The 25,897-nt window shown below is 34.3% G+C and overlaps 1 protein-coding gene and 1 pseudogene across 1 annotated transcript in view; both read right to left on the reverse strand.

The window, feature by feature from the left end:
* Nucleotides 1-25,897, reverse strand: part of Ctnna3 (catenin alpha 3) — a 1,674,700-nt gene that overhangs the window by 1,135,420 nt on the left and 513,383 nt on the right. The gene's annotated exons all lie outside the window — the stretch shown is intronic.
* LOC113187004 (RNA transcription, translation and transport factor protein pseudogene) lies at nt 8,214-8,946 on the reverse strand (annotated as a pseudogene).

Here is a 25,897-nt window from a genome sequence, read left to right on the forward strand (position 1 = left end):
CATTGTGTAAGCTGTTCCCCTCCATCACACTCTTCTACCATGATGTTCAGCTTCACCTTGGGCCAGAGCAATGGAGTCAGCCATCCATGAATTGAAACCTCTGAAAATGTGAGCCCCCAACTAAACTAAACTAAACTAAACTCTGAAATTGTTCTTGTCTGGTCTTTTAGTCACAGCAGTGAAAAAGCGAACTAAAACACTCCCACCAAAGCATTTCCTTGAATAACACCTTAAATCTCCCTTTTTTCTCAATTTCTTCAACTTATGATAGTTCATCAGAACTTTCCATTCTGCCACAAATCTACATATAAAGTCATATTCCCCATTGCAGATTATTTTTTAGCAACCAGTGAATGAAATTTTGACCATACTTGTTAATAGTGGCTCAATACATGTATTATTGTAGTTACCGAACTTGTAAGGAATACGTGGAAAGACAGAAGCTCTGGGTACACACTCCTTGATAGACACTAGAGTGAATAGTGAATAAAGACAACCTGACAGGGCATTCAAGTGAGTCAAACCATAAAGAGTGATGGCAGATTACCAAGTACATAATGAGATAATGCATCAAAGGAGATTCTTAACCCCAAAATATCTTCTCTACAGATTATGGAACCTGAAATTCGTAATATTAGGTTGATTCCCAAGATATTGCCTTCAAAATCATGCAGCTCTTTCTTCCTTCCTTCCTTCCTTCCTTCCTTCCTTCCTTCCTTCCTTCCTTCCTTCCTTCCTTCCTTTCTTTCTTTCTTTCTTTCTTTCTTTCTTTCTTTCTCTCTTTCTTTCATTGGTAACAAATATCTGAGAAAAACAATTCTAAGGGAGAAACATATATTTTGGCTCTCCTTGTTTCAGAGGCTTCAGTCTGTAGTCAGATACTTCCATTGCTTTGGGCCTGAGGTGAAGCAGAACATAATGGAGGAAGGGAATGAAAAAGGAAAGGTACTCAGCTCATGATAGCTGGGAAGCAGAGAAGGGGCTAGGGACAGGATGTAATCCTCGAGTGCATACTTCCAATAATTTGCTTCCTTCAATTATGCTCCACAAACCTACAGTTTCCACATTTTCCCAGTAGTCCATTCTAATTATTAATCTATCAAATGGAATAATTCACCAATGAGGTTAAAGTTTTCATGATCCAATCACTTCCCAAAAGCTTAACCTCTGGACATTAGTACATTGGAGGAAAAGCCTTCAAAACATAAGCTTTAGGAGACATTCCAAAACTAAACAATAATAAAAACAAACAATATTAATTTCAAGTATCATATTTGAAACAGAAAATGCATTATAGAGTAGTTTACAATTGCTAATGGTGCCCAGAAATGCTGACCAGAGTATAAGTTTTAGTGAAGCAGAAAGATCTAAACAGTCACAACAACACAAGTACTAATAATGTCAATTGACCATTAACCTCAATGGCTACAAACTAATAGAAAGTAGTATAGGCTGAAGTGAACAAGATACTTCTTGTCCCAACTCAAAGAAACAAGTACCACTGAGATACAGATTACTCTTGCCAAATAAATACATAGGTCTGCATCTTCTAGGTTTTCAAAGAAAGTCAAAATCAGAAATTTTATAGGCAATTTATAATTTTCAATTATTTGGCAACTAACTCAAATTTTTTTGTGTGTAGTACCATGTGGGCCAACATGGTTTTGGGCAAATAAAAAGAGCCCAAGATCAGATATGGACAATCAATTGATAATTTCCTATCTAGAACATGAAGAAGGGAGGTTTAAGTGAGATGGGGTAAGTTTTATACTGTTAATTAAGAGATTACATAAGGGCACTAGATAGAATCTTAGGAAAGAGTTCTAACACAGAGTTTATATATGGAAAACTAAATGCAGTATGCTACCTACCATGGACAGTATATAAGCTTTTTAGAAAGCACATACTGTATGAATAAATAATGTCTTTTAAATTTTTTAACTTTATTTTTATTCTTCTTGTACAGGAACAGATTTGAGGCAATGTAACAAATTTTCAGTGGGATAAAATTAAAAATAAATTATGAAAGAAAAATGAAGAAGAAATCATTTTAGTTAAAAGGAAATAAAACACAACAAATGCATGCTGAGTATAGTCAAAAGAATAAAATTTTGTTAGCTGTTAATTTATAAAATTGATTACGATGCACATGGGGGGTGTTTGTTATTTTGGAGAGTACATTGTTTTGCTTTTTTACTTTTATTTTTTAAGAGAAAGAGAGAGAGAATTTTAATATTTTTTTTTTTAGTTATCAGCGGACACAACATCTTTGTTTGTATGTGATGCTGAAGATCGAATGCATGCCAGGCGAACACGCTACCGCTTGAGCCACATCCCCAGCCCTGTTTTGCTTTTTTAAATGCAATTTGGTCTTTGGTTTGGATGAATATATCATGCTCATAACTAATAAATGCTACATATCGAAATAAAGAAGCAATATTACATATTTTGACTGCCCAGATTCTATGTTTTCACAATAAAAAGTGTTATTTTCAAAGGATGTTTTTGAGGGCCCAGAATAAAGGACAGAAAAGATAGATCTCTTTATACTTAGGATTTTAATACTTCCTTGGCTGACAGGGAAAGATTTTTCAATACAAAGAAAAGGCATTATGAGTACAGGAGCATCAGTCTGATGAGGCCATATAAGGGATATATTACCAGCAATATTCCAACCTAATTTGTCAGAATTATATAGCTCTTTTTTAAAAGCCACATTAATAAAAAGTAAGCACTTCCACCAAGATACATTGATATTGTTTGTTGTTATTCTAAACAAGAGGAAAAAAATAGGGATGATGCAGTATTAGCAGTGGTAGGCATTAGTGTATTCCAGTTTAATTTCCACCCCAAATCCAGACCATTAAATACAATTTGGAAAGGCTCAGCTCTTAGAGTATCAGAGGATGTGCAGCCCATGTGTAATGAAGAAGCACTCCTGTAAATCGGTGGATGAGCATTATGCATTCTGATGAACTAAGCATAGAGGCTGAAATTATAACTAATGAAAAAAGCTCTGCCTCCTTACCTGGCATCTCGTATCAAAATTGGTAAGCTATCATCTCAAGGGCCCAGTCTCCAAATTTAATTTGTTTAACAAATATTTATTAAGTGTATACTTTGTTAGGTGTTAGTTATAGGAAGAAATTATTCCAGTGACTCCCCAGTTAATTCAGTAGTCTCTATCTATATGGATAGCTTCAAAAATAGCAGTAAATTCAACATGTAATTACAATAACAGTTCCAGTTTTAAAATAGCATGATTTAATGTTATTTTTTCAGCTAATAAAGAATGTATCTGAAATCATAAATGACAAAAAAATGCTACCAGACATTTGAACACCTTTTATTTTACCCTTGTCCACAACTAAACTTCACACAATGAAAATCCACCTCAAAATAACAACCTTTGAGCATGGCAAAATGCTGAACTATAACAGAAAAAAAATTGCACAGTATAGTTCACTTAGTGAGAAACATATCACATATACTTCATAATGGTACTCAGTGGTTAGGGAAAATAAATGTTGTGTGATTTATAAAGATTAATCAGATAATTTAACTCATTAAAAAAGGTGTCTTCTTTTCTCCCCTAGTTTTAGAGTGTATAGTTTCCAATGTAATAAATTCTTCTCTTAAGGGAAATAAACACAATTCAGAGGGCAAGAAGAGAAAATGAAACCTAACATCTGCTGTTAATTACTTACACACAAACACACAAAAACATACATATAAATATACATACATTACATATAAATATGTATATTAAGCATAAAATATGCATAATATGTAATAGAAATATGTAATAGAAATATCTATATAATATATAATACATTAATTATACATAAAATGTACTAAAATTTTAGTCATTGTATATAAAAAAATATTTATTCTATATGATATATTAATAATTATGTGTTACATATATTAATCATATAAAATATATGTAAATGTATAAAAATAATTTTATATAAAATACATTACATACATAAATTATATATAAAATACATAGTATAATATTTTAATATATTATATACTTATACATACAAATGTGTGTGTGTGTGTGTGTGTGTGTGTGTGTGTGTGTGTCCATTGTTTGGAACCAGATCTTTAAAAACCTGAGAAAGCAAATATTGCCTCCATTTTTATAAAGAATGGATTTTTTAATTTATTCTTTTTAGTTACTTGACATATCCTACATACATGGAGCATAACTTCTCATTCCTGTGGTTGTACATGATATCGAGTTACACTGGTCGTGTTTTCATATATGAACACAGGAAAATTATGTCTGATTCATTCTATTGTCTCTCCCATTGCCTTCTACTCTCGATTCCTCCCTACCCCGTCCAATCTTTATAACCTCTAATCTTCCTTCCCCGCACCCTATTGTGAGTCAGTATCCACATATCAAAGACATCATTCAGCCTTTAGTTTTTTGGGATTGGCTTATTTCACTTAGCATGATGGCCTCCAATTCCATCCATTTGCTGCCAAATGCCACAATTTCATTCCGCTTTATGGTTGAGTAATATTCCATTATGCATATGTACCACATTTTCTTTATCCATTCATCTATCCATTCACCTATGTTGGTTTCATAGCTTAACTAAGGTGAATTGATCTTTTATGAACATTGATGGGACCACATCACTATAGAATGCTGATTTTAAGTCTTTGGGGTAAATACTGATGAGTGGGATAACTGGATCAAATGGTGATTCCTTTCCAAGTTTTCTGTGGAATCTCCATACTGCTTTCCAGAGTGCTTGCACCAATTTACAGTCCCACCAGCAATGTAGGAGTGTGTCTTTTTGCCAACATTTATTGTTACTTGTATTCTTGATAATTGCTATTTTGATTGGAGTGAGAAGAAATTTCAGTGTAGTTTTAATTTGCATTTCTCTAATTGCTATTGATGTTGAACATTTTTTTCATATATTTGTTGATCATTCTTATTTATTTTCTGTGAAGTGTCTGTTCAATTCCTTTGCACATTTATTAATTGGGCTATTTGTGGTTTTTTGGTTTTGTTTTTGTTTTTGGTGTTAAGTTTTTTGAGATCTTCATATATCCTGGAGATTAATGCTCCATCTGAGATGCAGGTGGCAAAGATTTTCTCTCATTCTGTAGGCTCTTTCTTCAGGTACTTGATTGTTTCCTTTTCTGTGAGGAAGCTTTTTAGTTTGATTTCATCCCATTTATTGATTCTTGATTTTACTGCTTGTGCTTTAGGAGTCTTGTTGAGGACTTTGGTTCCTAGGCTGACATGATGGAGAATTGGGCCTACTTTTTCTTCTGTTAGGCACAGGGTCTCTGTTCTAAAGCCTAGGTCCTTGATCCTCTTTGAGTTCAGTTTTGTGCAGGGTGAGAGAGAGGATTAATTCCACTTTGGTGCATATGGATTTCCAGTTTTCCCAGTACCATTTGTTGAAGAGCCTATCTTTTCTCCAATGTATGTTTACGGTGACTTTCTCTAGTATGAGATACTATATTTATGTGGGTTTATCTTTGTGTCTTCTATTCTGTACCACTGGTCTTCATGTCTGTTTTGGTGCCAATAACATGCCCTTGTTACTATAGCTCTGCAGTATAATTTAAGGTCTAGTATTGTGATGCCTCCTATTTGACTCTTGTTGATGAGGATGGCTTTGGCTATTCTGGGACACTATTTTTTCTGAATGAATTTCATGACAGCTTTTTCTATTTCTATGAAGAATATCATTGTAACCTTAATAGAAACCACATTAAATCTGTATAACACTTTTGATAGTGTGGCCCTTTCAACAATATTAATTCTATCAAAGAACATGGGAGATATTTCCATCTTCTAAGGTCTTCTTGAATTTCTTTCTTTAGTGTCCTATAGTTTTCATAGTTCTGTAGTTTTCAATAAAATAAAAAATATTTTATTTTATTTAATGTAACATTGAATGGGATAGTTTTCCTAATTTCCCTTTCACTTGATTCATCATTGGTGTGTAAGACCACAATCGATTTATGGGTGTTAATCTTATATCCTGATATTTTGCTGAATTCATTTAAGAGTTCTGAAAATTTTCTATTGTAGTTTTTTGGGACTTCTGAATATAGAAACATGACATCAGCAAATAGGAATAGTTTGAGTTCTTCTTTTCCTATTTGTATCCCTTTAATTTCTTTCTCATGTCTCATTGCTCTGGCTAGAATAAAAGTGGTGAAAGAGGGCATCCCTGTCTTGTTCCAGTTTTTAGAGGAAATGCTTTCAATTTTTCTCCGTTCAGAATGATGTTGGCCTTGGGTTTAGCATATATACCTTTTACAATGTTGAGGTGCATTCGTATTATTCCTAGTTTTTCTAGTGTTTTGAATATGAAAAGATGTTGTATTTTGTAAAATGTTTCTTCTGCTTCCATTAAGATAATCATGTGACTCTTTAAGTCTATTTTTGTGATGAAGTACGTTTATAGATTTCCATGTATTGAAAAAAAACTTGCATCCCTGAGATGAACCCCACTAGATTCTGAGGCACTATCTTTTTAATATGTTTTTGTATGTGATTTGCTAGTATTTTATTAAGAATTTTTCCATCAATGTTCTTCAGGGATATTAGTCTGAAATATTCTTTCCTTGATGTGTCTTTGTCTTGTTTTGGCATCAGGCTCATACTAGCTTCATAGAATGAGTTTGGAAGGGTTGTCTCTTTTTCTATTTCATGAAATAATTTGAGCAATATTGGAGTTAATTCTTTTTTGAAGGTCTTATAGAACTTGGCTGAGATTCCATCTGGTCCTTGGCTTTCCTTAATTGGTAGGCTTTTGATGGTATCTTTTATTTCATTGCTTGAAATTGATCTGTTTAAATTTTCTATGTCTTCCCGATTCTATTTAAGTCATATGTCCCTAGAACTTTGTTGATATCATCAAGATTTTCTATTTTATTAGAGTATAAATTTTCAAAATAGGTTCGGATTATCGTCTGTATTTCAGTAATAATAGTTCCATTTCCATCACAAATTGCTTTGAGTAATTTGAGTTTTCTCTTTCTCTTTGTTCACTTGTCTAAGGATTTATCAATTTTATTGATTTTTTTCACAGATTTTTGTTTTGTCAATTTTTTGGAGTATTTTTGTTTAAGTTTGATTGATTGCAGCTCTGATTTCAATTGTTTCATGTCTTCTAACTGCTTTTGGTATTGATTTGTTCTTTTTTTAGGGCTTTGAGATATAATTTTAGGTTATTTATTTGTTGGCTTTCTATTCTTTTAATGAATGAGCTCATTGCAATGAACTTTCCTCTTAACATGGCCTTCATAGTGTCTCAGAGATTTTGCTATGTTGTATCACTATTCTCATTAACCTGTAAGTATTTTTTATTATTTCATCCTTGATTCTTCTGGTGTTCCTTCAATCATTCAATAGCATATCATTTAGTCTCCAGGTGTTAGGGTAGCTTTTCTTTTTTATATTATCATTGATTTCTACTTTCATTCCATTATGATCTTATAGGATGCAAGGTATTATCTCTATTTTTTTGTATTTGTTAAGAGTTGCTTTATGGCCTGAGATATGGTCTATTTTAGAGAAAGATCCATGTACCACTGATTGATGAATAAAGTATTCTATACATATCTGTTAAGTCTAAATTACTAATTGTATTTTTTAGTTCTATAGCTTCTTTATTTAATTTTTGTTTGAAGGATCTATCTAGTGGTAAAAGAGGTGTTTTAAAGTCACCCAATATTATTGTGTTGTGGTCTATTTGCTTCTTGAAATTGAGAAGGGCTTATTTGATATACGCAGATGGTCCATTGTTTGGGACATAAATATTTATGATTGTTATGGCTTGTTGATGTATAATTTCCTTAAGCAGTACAAAATGTCCTTCTTTGTCCCTTCTGATTCACTTTGGCTTAATGTCTACTGTATTTGATATGAGGATGGAAACCCCAGCTTGTTTTTAAGATATGATATGTTTTGTTTTTCCCATCCTTTTACCTTCAGTCTGTGGATGTCTTTGCCTATGAGGTGAGTCTCTTGGAGACACCATATTGTTGGGTCCTGTCTTTTTCTTTCCCCCACTTTCTCAAGCTTAATTTAGAGGAAACAAAACAATGGTGGTAAATCTCTAGAACATAGTCAATTTCCCTTGAAAATGTGACATTTGATTTCCAAACACATGCTGGAAGTGTACATGGTTCCCAATTATACTAAGTAGGTAAGAAGCTAAAATCCTTCATCTTCCAACTTTCCCTAATCTATGCTCTGTCTTTGGATCAACAATAATTGCCTGAACAGCTACTATGGCTTCATCATTTTTTTTTTCTGTAGCTCTTTGAGTTCTTCTATATGCAGCAATCACAGAATCTTGGCAGCTTCATTAGGAACTTCATCTTCTGTGTCAAAGCCAAGAATATATTTGTCTAAAGCAATAGGCAAGCCCTCTTTTGTTTGATTTGCTTTAGCAACTGAATCATGTGTTAGGCATCCTTGAACCCAAATGCTAATTGCCTCAAGCATTACCAGGCAATTATCACCATACTGAATCTGAAGGTTAGCCAAAGCCATCACACCAGCTTGAAGTCAGGATTATTTATGTCCAAATTGACCAATGCCTCTGCATTTTTAGTTGCATTGTCAATACTTTTTTGCATTATCAGGTACCAAATCCTTGTATTTTTCAGCATCATCTCCATACTCAAGTCTAATAGCAAAGCCAATAAGCCAACCAATTACTTCTTGTCAATCCTGAATCTTGAAGGAACAGTTAACATCTCTGAGATACTTTTCAAAGTACTCAGGATAGTCACTGCTGTGGATGTTTCTTATATTACCTGTCTTTAATCTTGTAGTGTAGTAATCATCTGATATTCAAGCCAAACAATAAAGTTTCTAAATTCTGTTTCATCTTTACAGTTGAAGCTAGAAGGATTGTAGTAGTTGAGAGCCATCAGTTTGCATCAGAACATGGTCCCCACTTCTTGCTCTTGTCCCCAGGGCCTTCCCAGGAGAGGAGAAGCAAAGTGGAACAGGCAGCTCAGGAACCTGCAATGTGCTGGCAATAGAGCAGGCTGGTACCTGGGTCTTGTTTTTTAGTCCAAAATGCAAGTCTATGTCTTTAATTTGATTAATTTAGGCCATTTACATTCAGTGCTATTATTGAGATATGATTTTTATTCCATATCATTTTTATTTATTTCTTGTTTTTAATATGAATTAGTTTGTCAATTGATTCACTGTTCTTTTATTATAGTTTCTCCTTTGCTGGTTTTCACTTTTATTTTTCATTTCTTCTTCATGAAATATCTTATTGGGTATGGTTTATAGTACAGGCTTTCTAGTGAATTCTTTTAACTTTTCTTTATCATGGAAGGTTTTATTTCATCATCAATTCTGAAGCTTAATTTTGCTGGGTATAGTATTCTTGGCTGGCATCCATTTTCTTTCACAGCTTGGCATATATTATTCTAAGACCTCTAAGCTTTGAGGGCCTGGATTGAAAGATCAGCTGAGATCCAAATTGGTTTCCCTCTAAATGTTACCTGTTTTTCTCTGGTAACCTTTAAAAGTCTATCTAAAAAATGGATTCTCAAATGTGGACTTCAGATCAACAGCACATGAAAATTTAGAAATCTAAGTAATTAAACCCTAATCTAGATATACTGCCTCAGAATCTCTAAGGGTAAGTCCCAGAAAACTTTTTCTTCAGAGAGAAGACTTCAATGTGTGCAGAAAGTTGAAAATCACTGCTACAAAAAATAAGAAATGGCTCTATAAAATATTCAGATTTCTGGTGATACATCTTAAACAGTAAACTTCAATTATTAATTAGTTACAGTTCCATAATTGATACAATGTTTCAAATTTGAAAAATGTTAAGGGCTACCCAAGCTCATAGCTATTATACTTTGGCACATATACATCTGTGATGTGTGTTTGTAGTCTGTAAATGAATGTGGCATATTTTATGTAAACACTACTCCCAATAAAAAGTCCATATAATGAAAAGTTATTTAAAAATTCATTTATACATTATATTTCTCAAATGGAAAATAACAAATTCCTAATCACTTGCCATGACTACATAACTTATCATCAGAACAAGTTCATAGTAAACTGTGGCTTTGTCAAAAAGGTCTGGGGTCTCCTGAAAAACAGTCTATTCAATGTTCCAGGTTTTACAGTAAAGACTGTCAAAATGACAGAATGTATTAACATGTTTTCACCAGTATATTAAACTATAATAAATCCATCATTCCCAGATCAAGATAATTCATTTGTAAACCATTCAAAATTTACTTACAACAAACTAATCATGGATCATATTAAATACAAAGTGGTATTTTCTTTACATGATTCCACAAGTAAGATAAATTGATTTGACAATAGGCTTCAAAATACTGTTATTATGACGCATGCTAACCCACAAGACAAAGATTATCATCAATAATCTTGGCATTAGTGGCTAAATATCTACAAGGTCTGAGTAGTCTGAATAGGCCTTTTATACAGGAGACTTGAGCAAATCATTTATCAAGTTAAGCTGGTGAATCTCTAATCAATGACCAGAGCTCCGATGGAATGGCAGTGACTCATAGGACACAAGTTAAGTTATGAGAAACAGAAGAAAACATTGATTTTTACTTTTGTCTGTGTGTTTCACCAAATAAAAGAGAAATTAATATAACTAATTTTATTTTATACATATTTAACATATTTTTCACTAGGCATTATGTAATATGTAAGGAAATTGTAACAACATCTTAAAGTCCTATGACACTAATAGGGCATTTTCCTAACGACAACAAATAAAATTAAAATACTGATTTCATCTACCTAAGAGTGACTGTCAATTGTTTAAAAAAATTGTTAAAATTTAGAATGACCTCCCCAATATCCTATGATTTTCTTTAATGAGTCACTAGTAATCGATATTCTTTGCAAATATTTTTAATGCCCCTATAGTATGCTATGGAATAAATTTAGAATTCCTCAAACTTACATCTACAAATGTTAATTTTTAATTGCTTTATGGTAAAACTTTTCTCCAGATTATGACAGTAATCCCACTTCTAATAGATTTAAGGAAATAATGCCTAAATATAATAGAATAGAATCTAGAGTGAAGTTGTATCATAAACACATGTAGCTTACACAACTTTAATTATATATGCTGAAAAGAAAGCAATATAACCAAAAATTCTGTCCGCCAATATCTATGAACTGAATAGAGTGTGAAATGGGGATTATTAATCCACAATGCCCATATGTCCCAGCATATGAGCAACTTGCCTTGTTTTGGGTGAGTGTGGTATTTAAAGATGTATATTTCTTATGCTGAACTAGAGAAACTGGATGAATTGATGAGACATGGTATATGGATCCCCATACTCCTTCTTTAGGAGTAATTTTAACTATACTTGGTTTACCCCTTTCTGTTAATTCAGAGACCTAACCTCTGAATACAATACCCTTTTTCTATAAATTCATCACATCAAGCAATTGCCTTTCACTACTTTAAAAGAAAACTGTCTTTCAGAGTGAAGACTATTTCAAAAATAAAAGAGAGAGAGTAGAAACACTAATTTTATTATGCATATTCCATGAGAGTTTTCATGACAAGTTAAACTAATGAAGAATTTCTGATATGATTATAGAATGCTACTTAGCAACCAAAACAGACAAAATCATTTGTAAGACTGCAAGAATTGTAATTATTACCCAGGTTCCATTTCAAAGAAAACCTTCATACCAGCAATATGTTCAGCATATCCTAACCACAACACAAATTTATGTTCCCAGATATTTGGTCAAACATAAACTAAACTTTACTCTCAAAGGATAGTTGAGTGAAAAATTCAAAGTCAAACCTCTCTGCCAGATCCATACACACTGGGGTAAATTCATCTCTGTCAAAAATGGTTAACAATGAAACACTTTGACCTTTGCTAGATGAATCAATGAGACAGGATTCTAAAAAGCCAGATAATCATGGCCAAGTAAATTGGGAAGTCATGCATTATTTGGGGGGTTTCTGATTTTGCTTTATATTTTTTTCTTCTATTAGGAAGCCAAAGCCTCTTCTACTAGAATTCTCCACTGGATTTGGTACAACTATAGCATGCATTTCCTACCTGATAATTCAAATCAGCAAATACTCAAATATTAATTTATTTCTTTACTTCTCATGAGTTAATGAATAATTATTTTCCTCCTCTATTTTGGTATGTTTTGTATATTTGTGTTTAGATTTTAACTCATTATAAATATATGATAGATTTACTTTGAGTGATAAATATATGATAAAATCTGCATGTTTAATGCTAATGAAAACAATAATTCAGTACATAAATAACACAAGGGGTTCAAAAGCTAGTGCTTACCTGAGGAGAGAGACCAGATTTGTACCCTACCAATCATATTTACTTATATAATAAAATGAACATCATTATCCTAGGATTCAATCTCCATCCACATCCTAAAGCAGAAGAATGTAATATCCATTTCTTCCAGGAAAAGACCATCCCCACTGTTAGGGTCTATAAACATGTCAAGATGGCGCCTGGCATTTTGCCAGAGGGAGTGGTTTGTGAAGTAACGCCAGCGAGCCATTAAGTGTGGAGATTCTTTATTGGTTGACTGCTGTATCTAGTTTATGTCAATTAAGATAAGCTGTGTGGATGTATATATACTCCTCCGATCCTACAATAAACGGCTCCCACTCCTGCTGTATCAATCTACACAAGTTGCTCGCCACCCCACCCCACCCCCGTTATTTTGCTGCAGCCGGACTGCGGCACCCCACGGTCAGGGATGTGGTCTGATCCTCTGCAATGTCGACAAAACAATCAGAGTTCACATCATTCCCAAACATTCAAGTTATAACTGAGACTATAGCTAAAAATAACACTGTATAGACAGTATTGAGAATCCTGACCTGGATCAGCCATTACCAAGCTCAACCCAGTTCTTTTTCAAACTCTTCTCAGAATCTAAGCACATCTTTGCACATTATATCTCTAACATAAATATTTTCTCTAACCTATGACTTAGAGTTATTATTCCAACTCATTGGGGAGCAACTTGAGACTGTGGTCAAAACTATAATTCTATATCTATATGTATAGATATATAGGTATATCAAAAAGAGCTTAGTTTGAGTCATCCACATTGCTACTTTTCTTTATGGCTTCAGCCTAGCAAATGCCATTAATCATTGCTCAAACTCAAAACTTAGGAGTATTCTTTTTACTTCTCCTCTTGCTTACCCCATTTCTAATTAATCTTCAAATCTTCCAAAATCCAATTTAATCTTATAATGGTTTACTTTATATGCCAACTTGACTGGTTACAAGGTTCCCAGATATTTGGTCAAACATTATTCTTGGTGTCTGTGAAGGCATTTTTGGATGAGAATAAACATTTAAATTGGTAGACTAAGTAAAGCAGATTGCCTTCTCTAATGTGAATAGACTTTATTCAATCAGTCAATGGCCTGACTAGAAGAAAAAGGCTGACTCCTCCCTGAATAAGAAAGTATTCTTCTTGCCTAATGACCTTGAACTGGAACACTGACCTTTTCCTGCCTCAAATTTAAACTGAAACTCTAGTATTTTGGGGTCCTGAGTTTGCCAGTCTTTGGACTAAAACTACACCACAGACTTTCCTGGTCTCCATACCCTCAGACTCAGACTGGGACTAAATCCATTATCTTTCCTGCATCTCCAGCTCACTAGCTTCCATGATCACATTCATATTTAGACTTATAAATACAACAAGATTTATTTTAAAGGAATTATCTCCTTAAACACATTCTTATTGGCTCTGTTTCTCTGAAGAACCATGACTAATGCAAACTTCCTAAATATTTCTCTACTCAAAGACCTTTTCAATCACTTTGCAACAGTCAGCGCAGGTAAAGGTCAGCTCTCACCATGGATACTGAAAAAAGCCTTCTAAGTTGTTTCTCAGCAACAACTCTGATGTCATTCTAATCCTACATGTATACTTTGTAAACTTCTTAATAGTGAGGGCCCTGAGATAAAGGCACAAAAGAGAAAGTTAACCAAGGTGCTGCTATTAACCTACAATACAATGATCTTACCAAGGTTTATTTCTATCTATATACATCAATCAGGCTTCTAGGTTTACATAATATCTCATTGTATAGATTATCTTTAAATAACTGGTAGAGAAGGAAACAGGTTTTTAAATTTATGTAGTATTCTCCTTTCAAAATATAGAAAGTACACTCATAAGTGCTTAATATTTATGTAGAATGAGAAAAGGTGATGATTCAGAAAAGACATAATTTTCCAAACATAAAACCCTTTATAAAAAGCCCCATTCTATTCTTACTTCTAAAAGTTATTCATTTCATTGATACTTACTCCAATTGGAAAATAATAATTCTAAAATGAATGGATCTGATTTTGTTAGAATTACCATAAAAGACTTTTCCTCAGGTTAAAACTCATAGCCTAGCTGCAATTTTCTCCACTACAAGCCCTTCTGGGCTGCAGTTTACACAAATACATTTTACAGTAGCCGTGGCTGGAACAGTTTCCTCTTTTTTCTTTAACAGCTTTCCTCCTTGCCAACATTTTTAAATGACCAAAGACTTAAATTCTCTTATTTCTTCATCAGTATAACTTGGCAAGGGTTGGGTATTAGGTCAGTAGAAATCAATATTCTGTATACAAAACTTTCTCCAGAAGATGTCCAACAACAACAACAACAAAAATAGGTGTCCTGAGACTAAAGTTTTGTTTTGTTTTCTTTTCTTTTTTTGTTATTTCTATTTTTGTTATTGAGAAAAAAATATTAATGTCTCAATAATTGTTAATGTAAAGGAAAAAATGAATACAACTGGTCTTTTATTGATGAAGTAACTACATCTAGAAGGTTTTTTCCCTCCCCTTTCTCTTTCTTACATAGAAAACTTAAGAGATAATACAAGTTAAAACTGGGATGATCATGAAAAAAGTATAAATTAAAAGTGTACATTAATTTAAAATCATATCTGACCACCTCAATTATAAAAGTCTGCAAATATAAGGGAGGAAAAAAAGAAGTGTGAAAATTCAACTGCTCACTCATTTAAAACCCTTTGATAAAAAGCACACAGCTACATTTTAGAGTAGCCTTCTTTGGATGGTCACCCCTGTGAAAGAAGGGAATATGACATTTCATATTAATCTCTACACAACACTTGCCCCCATGGACTGAGCTTCTAATAGTACTTTAAAATAAAAAATTTTCTTATTTTTTCAATGGAACCATATTCATTAAATAAGAAACTAACAAGATACATTAGCCTTCCTATTTCCTTGGAACATTAACCATTTCATTTCAAATGTTGCCATTTTGCTTGCTAAATTTACTTCTCAACCAATTTAAGTTTAAAAGACTAAAATCTAGAAATGACATTTTAAGTTAAAAAAATCTCAAATCCAATTAATGACTATTTTTCCAGTCATCTACTTTTAAATGACCCCAAACTATGACACTATAGCCTATTAACCACATACACACAAAAAAGTTCTCAATTAAATTAAATACAATTTGCAATTAAACATCAAATGTAAAGTCAAATAGGATTATCCCACATGTTTATTAGAGAAGTTTTGAAATGTATACAAAAATGAGATATGAATCTTTAGTACAGTAGAGATAAGGACCTTTAAAAATGGTTTTATAATAAACATAATGCTCAGAATTTAGTGTATATTAAATTTTACCACTTTGGTAAGTTCCCATGCTTCCTTACCACTCCTATGAAAACATAATCAAAAGGAAGGTACTAACAGAATCTTTCAACATTATAAGAATAGAAAACCTCTGGTGACCCAGAGCCATTCAAACATTTAGCAAGCATTCACTATTCACTATCTATAGCTAATGCAGGATCTGCCTTTCAAAATTAGGCCGGCTAAAGAACCACATTTAAAGGGTGGTTCTTACTTAGTATTGTTTATTCTGAAAAATGAATATTGACCATAAAACTCAGCCAGGATTCATTAAGCATACTTAATCATTTTTTGATATATAAACTCAAAAAGAGAATTTCTTAAAAGGAACTCCTCTCTATGCTATGAAACTTGAACTATACATAGTATACTAGTCATTAACTTTAAATAAACATGCATGCATGTTCATGTGCATGCTTTGCACCCTTGTGCGCAGGTGCACACATACACACACACATAACTATTAAGATAGGTTGATGAGGTTCTGATATCATCTTCTAGTTCCTCCTTACATTGAATTGTTAACAAACATTTACCTCTTGACTAATTGTATAGCACTGCTTTTCAAATATGACTGTGCATAAAAACCACCAAACATGTTTCTTAATATTCCAATTGTAGAATACAATTCCTGAGACTGCAGAGCAGTCAGTCAATGTGAGCCTTAGATATCTGCATTTCAACAAACCACATGGTTCTTATAGCTATGGTTTTCAGGATTTTAGATACTAGAGTCTCTGTTCAGGTTTGAATGTCTTGCATCACCCCATTCTGTTCATTCTTTCTGAATTTTAATATCACATTTTTTTTCTCCCCAAATGCTTTTAAAAAAAAAAAATGTTGGCTTCACTTTTAACCTGGTTATGACTTTGGTCTGCCTGTGTGACCTTCCAGCATTCCTACTTATCTGGATGATCCTTGTCTCTCAGCAATAGAGCAGTCATGTATTTCACACTTCATTTTCTCTGGCATTACCCAGAGTATGAGGAAAGAATTTCTTACAGGACATGGGAAAATGCCTCTGGTTTAGAATCCTCTGAATGGTGGCAGTAATAGGACACTACCTGAATAAAATACTTTGATATATCTTAGAGGTTTTGTAATTTAGTCACTTCACAAAGACCATCACATGAGCCACATTTGGCACAAGGCATACAAACATGAAGATACACAGCACAAACTTTCAAAAAGCATGTAATCTAGAGGAAGCAATTAAGCTGCTCTAAATTATTCAACCTTTATAGAACTATGCCTCTATATAATTCTGCACTCTGAACAAGAAGAGGCATTTTGTTCAGTCTAGAAGGCCTAGCAGGAAAGACTTCCTGGACAATATAGTATAAGAACTGAATCCTAAAGGACTGACAAGAATTAAATGCAAAGAAGGAAACTGACTTTTGTATCGACCCACTTTAATATCATTATCGTTGTTCAAGAATTTACCCCAGAGAGCAGAGCTGCAGCCCGTGCCTGCAAGGTAGGCAGACCTACGACCGAATGGCAGAACAGGTCCAGGGGCCCACTGGCGTGGTAGACACATCACCCCAATTGGAGGAGGGGCAGAGCCGCCACCCGCGCCTGCAAGGTAGACAGACCTGCGACCCACAGGGATAACATTAGAAAGCAAAATCAGACAATGAAAGATCACTTTGACAATGAATTACATAAAGAAATCCAAGAAGCAAAAGATCAACTATACAGGGAGATAGAGGTTATAAAAAACAAACAAACAGAAATCCTAGAAATGCAGGAAGCAATAAACCAACTCAAAACCTCAAATGAGAATACTACCAGCAGAGTAGAACACTTAGAAGATAGAACATTAGACAATGAAGACAAAGTATTTCAACTTGTGAAGAACATAAACAGCTCAGCGAGACTCTTAAGAAACCTTGAGCAGAACATCCAAGAAATATGGGATAACTTAAAGAGACCAAACTTAAGAGTCATTGGGATACAGGAAGGTATAGAGGTCCAAACCAAAGGAATGAGCAATCTCTTCAACAAAATAATACGAGAAAACTTCCCAGACTTGAAGAATGAGACAGAATCCCAAATCCTAGAAGCCTACAGGACATCCAACATGCAAAATGATAAGAGATCCACACCTAGACACATTATAATGAAGATGCCTAACATACAGCATAAGGAGAGAATTTTAAAAGCTTCAAGAGAAAGGAAGCAGATTACATTTAGGGGTAAACCAATCAGGATAACAGCTGATCTTTCAACACAGACTCTGAAAGCTAGAAGATCCTGGAATAACATATTTCAAACGCTGAAAGAAAATGGGTTCCAACCAAGAATAGTGTATCCACCGAAATTAAGATTCAGGATGGAAGATGAAATTAAAACCTTCCACGATAAACAAAAGCTAAAATAATTTGCAGCTAGAAAACCATCTCTTCAAAACATCCTCAGCAAAACATTACAGGAAGAGGAAATGGAAAATAACAATGAAAACCAACAGTGGGAGATAGTACAGTAAAGGGAAAAAATAATCAAAGAGGAAAAACAAACCATGTTAAGTAACATAAATAAACAAATATGGCTGGAAGAACAATCCATATCTCAATAATAACCCTAAATGTTAATGGCTTAACTCACCAATTAAGAGACACAGGCTAGTAGAATGGATTAAAAAAAAAGATCCAACAATATGCTGCCTACAGGAGATGCATTTGATACATAGACTGAAGGTGAAAGGTTGGGAAAAATCATATCACTCATATGGACTTAAGAAACAAGCAGGAGTATCCATACTCATATCAAATAAAATATATTTCAAGCCAAAGTTAATCAAAAGGGATAAAGAGGGACACTACATACTGCTCAAGGGAACCATACACCAACAAGACATAACAATCATATATATATATGCTCCAAACAATGGTGCAGCTATGTTCATCAAACAAACTCTTTGCAAGTTCCAGAGTCTAATAGACCACCATACAATAATTATGGGAGACTTCAACACACCTCTCTCACCACTGGACAGATCTTCCAAACAAAAGTTGAATAAAGAAACTATAGAACTCAATAATACAATTAATAACCTAGACTTAATTGACATATATAGAATATACCACCCAACATCAAGCAGTTACACTTTTTTCTCAGCAGCACATGGATCCTTCTCAAAAATAGATCATATATTATGTCACAGGGCAACTCTTAGACATTATAAAGGAGTAGAGATAATACAATGCATCTTATCTGATCATAATGGAATGAAACTTGAAATCAATGATAAAAGAAGGAAGGAAAAATCATGCATCACTTGGAGAAAGAACAATAGGTTACTGAACGATCAATGGGTTATAGAAGACATCAAGGAAGAAATTAAAAATTCTTAGAGATAAATGAAAACACAGACACAACATTTCGAAATCTATGAGACACAATGAAAGCAGTTCTAAGAGGAAAATTCATTGCCTGGAGTTCATTCCTTAAAAAAAGGAAAAACCAACAAATAAATGATCTCACACTTCATCTCAAAATCCTAGAAAAAGAAGAGCAAAACAACAGCAAAAGAAGTAGAAGGCAAGAAATAATTAAAATCAGAGCTGAAATTAATGAAATCAAAACAAAAGAAACAATTGAAAAAATTGACAAAACTAAAAGTTGGTTCTTTGAAAAAATAAATAAGATCGACAGACCCTTAGCTATGCTAACCAAGAGAAGAAGAGAGAGAACTCAAATTACTAGCATAGGGGATGAAAAAGGCAATATCACAACAGACACTTCAGACAGAAGATAATCAGAAATTATTTTGAATCCTTATACTCCAATAAAATAGAAGATAGGGAAGGCATGGATAAATTTCTTAAGTCATATGATCTACCCAGATTGAGTCAGGAGGATATAGATAACCTAAACAGACCAATATCAATTGAGGAAATAGAAGAAGCCATCAAAAGACTACCAACTAAGAAAAGCCCAGGACCAGATGGGTATACAGCAGAGTTTCACAAAACCTTTAAAGGAGAACTAATACCAATACTTTTCAAGCTATTCCAGGAAATAGAAAAAGAGGGAGAACTTCCAAATTCATTCTACCAGGCCAACATCACCCTGATTCCTAAACCAGACAAAGGCACCTCAAAGAAAGAAAACTACAGACCAATATCTCTAATGAATCTAGATGCAAAAATCCTCAATAAAATTCTGGTGAATCAGATACAAAAACATATCAAAAAAATTGTGCACCATGATCAAGTAGGATTCATCCCTGGGATGCAAGGCTGGTTCAATATACGGAAATCAATAAATGTTATTCATCACATCAATAGACGTAAAGATAAAAACCATATGATCATCTCAATAGATGCAGAAAAAGCATTCAACAAAGTACAGCATCCCTTTATGTTCAAAACTCTAGAAAAACTAGGGATAACAGGAACATACCTCAATATTGTAAAAGCTATCTATGCTAAGCCTCAGGCTAGCATCATTCTGAACGGAGAAAAATTGAAGGCATTCCCTCTAAAATCTGGAACAAGATAGGGATGCCCTCTCTCACCACTTCTGTTCAACATAGTTCTGGAAACACTGGCCAGAGCAATTAGACAGACAAAAGAAATTAAAGGCATAAAAATAGGAAAAGAAGAACTTAAATTATCACTATTTGCAGATGACATGATTCTATACCTAGCAGACCCAAAAGGATCTACAAAGAAACTATTAGAGCTAATAAATGAATTCAGCAAAGTGGCAGGATATAAAATCAACACGCATTAATCAAAGGCATTCCTGTATATCATTGACAAATCCTCTGAAATGGAAATGAGGACAACCACTCCATTCAAAATATCCTCAAAAAAAATAAAATACTTGGGAATCAACCTAACAAAAGAGGTGAAAGACTTATACAATGAAAACTACAGAACCCTAAAGAGAGAAATAGAAGAAGATCTTAGAAGATGGAAAAATATACCCTGTTCATGGATAGGCAGAACTAACATCATCAAAATGGCGATATTAACAAAAGTTCTCTATAGGTTTAATGCAATGCCAATCAAAATCCCAACGGCATTTCTTGTAGAAATATATAAAAGCAACCATGAAATTCATATGGAAAAATAAAAGAACCGGAATAGCAAAAACAACTCTAAGCAGGAAATGTGAATCAGGCGGTATAGCAATACCAGACTTTAAACTATACTACAGAGCAATAGTAACAAAACAGCATGGTACTGGTACCAAAATAGGCGGGTGGACCAATGATACAGAATAGAGGACACAGAAACCAATCCACAATCCTACAACTATCTTATATTTGATAAAGGGGCTAAAAGCATGCAATGGAGGAAGGATAGCATCTTCAATAAATGGTGCTGGGAAAACTGGAAATCCATATGCAACAAAATGAAACTGAATCCCTTTCTCTCGCCATGCACAAAAGTTAACTCAAAATGGATCAAGGAGCTTGATATCAAATCAGAGACACGGCATCTGATAGAAGACAAAGTTGGCTACGATCTACATACTGTGGAGTCGGGCTCCAAATTCCTTAATAGGACACCCATAGCACAAGAGTTAATAACTAGAATCAACAAATGGGACTTACTCAAACTAAAAAGTTTTTTCTCAGCAAAAGAAACAACAAGAGAGGTAAATAGGGAGCCTAAATCCTGGGAACAAGTCTTTACTCCTCACACTTCAGATAGAGCCCTAATATCCAGAGTATACAAAGAATTCAAAAAATTAAACAATAAGAAAACAAATAACCCAATCAACAAATGGGCCAAGGACCTGAACAGACACTTCTCAGAGGAGGACATACAATCAATCAACAAGTACATGAAAAAATGCTCACCATCTCTAGCAGTCAGAGAAATGCAAATCAAAACCACCCTAAGATACCATCTCACTCCAGTAAGATTGGCAGCCACTATGAAGTCAAACAACAACAAGTGCTGGCGAGGATGTGGGGAAAAGGGTACTCTTGTACATTGCTGGTGGGACTGCAAATTGGTGCAGCCAATTTGGAAAGCAGTATGGAGATTCCTGGGAAATCTGGGAATGGAACCACCATTTGACCCAGCTATTCCCCTTCTGGGTCTATTCCCTAAAGACCTTAAAAGAGCATGCTACAGGGATGCTGCCACATTGACGTTCATAGCAGCACAATTCACAATAGCAAGACTGTGGAAACAACCTAGATGCCCTTCAATAGACGAATGGATTAAAAAAAAAATGTGGCATTTAAACACAATGGAGTATTACTCTGCATTAAAAAATGACAAAAATCATAGAATTTGCAGGGAAATGGATGGCATTAGAGCAGATTATGCTAAGTGAAGTTAGCCAATCCCTAAAAAACAAATGCCAAATGTCTTCTTTGATATAAGGAGAGTAACTAAGAACAGAGTTAGCCGGAAGAGCATGAGAAGAAGATTAACATTAAACAGGGATGAGAGGTGGGAGGGAAAGGGAGAGAGAAGGGAAATTGCATGGAAATGGAAGGAGACCCTCAGGGTTATACAAAATTACATACAAGAGGAAGTGAGGGAAAAGGTAAAAAAATAAGGGGGAGAAATGAATTACAGTAGATGGGGTAGAGAGAGAAGAGGGGAGGGGAGGTGAGGGGAGGGGGGATAGCAGAGGATAGGAAAGGCAGCAGAATACAACAGACACTAGTATAGCAATATGTAAAACAGTGGATGTGTAACCGATGTGATTCTGCAAACTGTATATGGGGTAAAAAATGGGAGTTCATAACCCACTTGAATCAAAGTGTGAAATATGATATTTCAAGAACTATGTAATGTTTTGAACAACCAACAATAAAAATTTTTTAAAAAGAAAGAATAAATAAATAAATTTAAAAAAAGAATTTACCCCACACACCACTCCTCCCCTAGGGGACTGCAACAGCCTCCTTAGGGGCATTCCTCCTTTAATGTTACCCCTTTAAAATTCTCCTTCCATCATAATAATTCCACCTTTTAAAAACCTGAACAGATCCTCCCTTAGTGTCTATTTCAATCCCATCAGATAACATCCATGCGCCACAGATTAGTTGATAAGCCTCTTTGTGATCTGAACCCACTTTTAGGGTAATGAGTGAGAAGGCACCCACTCTGAAGGCAGTGAAGAAAGAGCCTCCTTTTGCTGATTCAAATGGTTGCTAGCCCTGACACTTTATAAAAAAAAGTTGGTCAATGGTGAGACACTGAACTGATTCACATAAAGAGTTACTCTAAGATAGACTGATCCTTTGGATCATATTTCTTAATACTTAAAAATAAATAAACCTTCTGGAATGGATCTAAGAAGATCCATCTGAAGAAATCACTCAATATAAAGACCTTAGAATTTGTTAGAGATCTGTTTCGTTACATTGTGTGGTTTTTGTTGGAAGTTTTTCTGAACTGATTTTAGAATGACTATGGCAAATATAGAAATGGAAACTAAAAAGGGGTATAATCCTGTATTTGAGCTTGGAGCATCCGTGGGACCTGGCCAGGGTCCTACCCCAGAACAAATAATGAGAAGCTGGTAGACAATCTCCAATAGCAACACTACATACAAATGAAAGCAATAGGAAAATGAAAGTAAATGAACTCCAGAGGTTTGGAGCAGGTCTCAGAAAGGTAAGTAATTGAAGATGGTGAGACACTGAATCAAGGGTAGGCAAAGATAATAATAGGTCATTTAGGATCTGGAACAATTATTTTGAAAAATTAAAGAAACTAAACTTTTTACCTTTTCCTGATACTTGCAATATTTCTGGGCATCATTTTCTCAGTCTTCTTTCCTTCCCAGCCTTCTCTCTCTAACAAAGAGCTCAGAATACACTGAGCTACTTCATGTGTCTTACTGTTATGTTCTTTCCTTTGTATGGAATATTCTAGGAAGTCTTTTCTAAGCCAAGATAGTTGATATGTTAGTCAGTTTACCACCACTATAGCAAATCTACTGAGGCAATTCACTTATAAAGAGAAAAGGTTTGTTTTGGTTCATAGTTTTGGAGGGTCCCGTTCACCTCTCACTTTGGGCCTCTAGTAGGGTGGGCACATCATGGAAGGAGCATGTGTCACAGCAAACCACTCACCTATGAGCCAGGCAGCAAAAAGAGAAAGAAAAGACCAGGGTCCCACTCTACCCTTCAGGGTCATACTCACAATGACCTGAGGACTTCCTACCAAGCCCCACCTCACAAAAGTTTCACCATCTTTTAATAGTGCCATCCTAGGGACTAAATCTTTAAAATATGGACCTTTGGAGGACACTCATTCATATATCATACCAATTGGGTTAGGTCCTTTTATCTTATGACTTCACTGTACCCTGAGCATGACTTTATATGATAAAAGTTAACCAAGAAACATATACTGTATGTATCAATTCCCTCACCAAAGACATTAAAAATTTTTTGTACTCTTCTCACTTGTTTAAGTTATTAATTAATGTAATATATGTTGAACCACTTAAAACAATGCCTGGGGGAAAAAAACTATATAAGTAATAGATATCATGTTGTTACTATTAGTATTGAAAAATGTCAAGATTTTGACCAGGTACTATGTGTAGTCATATTGAGGTTATAGCAAACATTAAGGAACAAGGGAGGTACAGTTCCTCCTGAAGTGACATTATCTATAATCACCCATTTTTCAGTTTTATGCCTCAATTTCTCTCAGTGGTATGGAATAAGTGTTAGTCATTTTTGTGTTTCTGGAACCTAGAAGAGGACTTATTACAGAGTTTCACATATGAGAGGTATTCAAAATTATTTAAAAATAGCCCCAGGTATCCTCAGCAGAGGAAAATGAGTATTGCATGGAGACATGCAATAGCACTGCATTTATGGTAACTACCAACCTGTGGCTGCAGGTTAAGCGAAGAGGAATGAAATAAGTGTGATCATGGCATTTGCAAGGAAATGGATGGCATTAGAGCAGATTATGCTACATGAAGTTAGCCAATCCCTAAAAAAAAACAAATGCCGAGTGTCTTCTCTGATATAAGGGGGATGACTCAAAATGGGATAGGGAGGGAGAGCATGAGAAGAAGATTACCACTAAATAGGGAAGAGAGGTGGGAGGGAAAAGGAGGGAGAAGGGGAATTGCACGGAAGATGGAAGGAGACCCCATTGTTGTACAGAATACATGTAGGATGTTGTGAGGGAAAAAAAAAGAAGTGTGTCACATTAGATTGGGTAGAGAGAAGTGATGGGAGGGGAGGAAAGGGAAAGGGGGATAGGAAGGACAGCAGAATAAAATAGACACTAGTATTGATGTATGTATATACATGACTGTATGACCAATGTGATTCTGCAACCTGTACACTCAGAAAAATGAGAAACTATACCCCATTTGATCCAAATGTAAAAAAAAAGGCAAGGCTAGATCACAGAGTACCTTATACCATGAAGAAGAGCTTAACTTCATATTAAAGGAAGACACAAAGCATTTTAGATAGGAACTATCATTAGTCACATTTCAGAGAGAATGTTCTAGAAACTAATTGGAAGAAACTGAAATTAGAAAAGGATGCTATTCACAGTAATCTACACAGAATATAGTGAAATTAAAACAGTAGACCTTACAGATCAAAAGAATATAGCATTTTAAAAAATAATATAGGATTTAAGAAACAAACAGAAATCTAATATGACTCCTGTTTTCTATTTTGGGTGGTAAACATATCAAAATTCACTAAATTATATTATAAAATAAGAAAATTAAAATTCAAGTGACAACATGAAGATCCCCTATTTGGTTTGGGGCCTATAAAGGCATCTATGGAATCAAGGAGTAGAAGTCCAAAATCATTTGGCTTTATATATGTAAATAGCAAGAAAAAGAATAAAAAGCATTAATCACTGGAAAAATAGGTAATGCTGCATCAATGAACAGATCTTGTTTCCCGAAAGATAAAAGTGAAAGAATTACTCATGGATATTATATATAATAGATACATATAAATACAAGAATTTGAGGGTGTTTATATAGTTAATTCTTCCCTCAAATATTTGAGGCAAGATTATCAACTCAAAGTAGAGAAGAGGGATGTGGTTTAAGTACTGAGGTAGTTAGTAAATGTTGAAAAGAAAAGAAAAACAACCTTATCAAGAACATAAAATACATATCAAGCAATATGTTCTAGCTAAGACTAAGACTATAGAACACAAATATGTAGAGGTATCAACACAGGCAGAGG

Source organism: Urocitellus parryii, chromosome 5 (assembly GCF_045843805.1).
Source record: "Urocitellus parryii isolate mUroPar1 chromosome 5, mUroPar1.hap1, whole genome shotgun sequence".
Taxonomy (NCBI): Eukaryota; Metazoa; Chordata; class Mammalia; order Rodentia; family Sciuridae; genus Urocitellus; species Urocitellus parryii.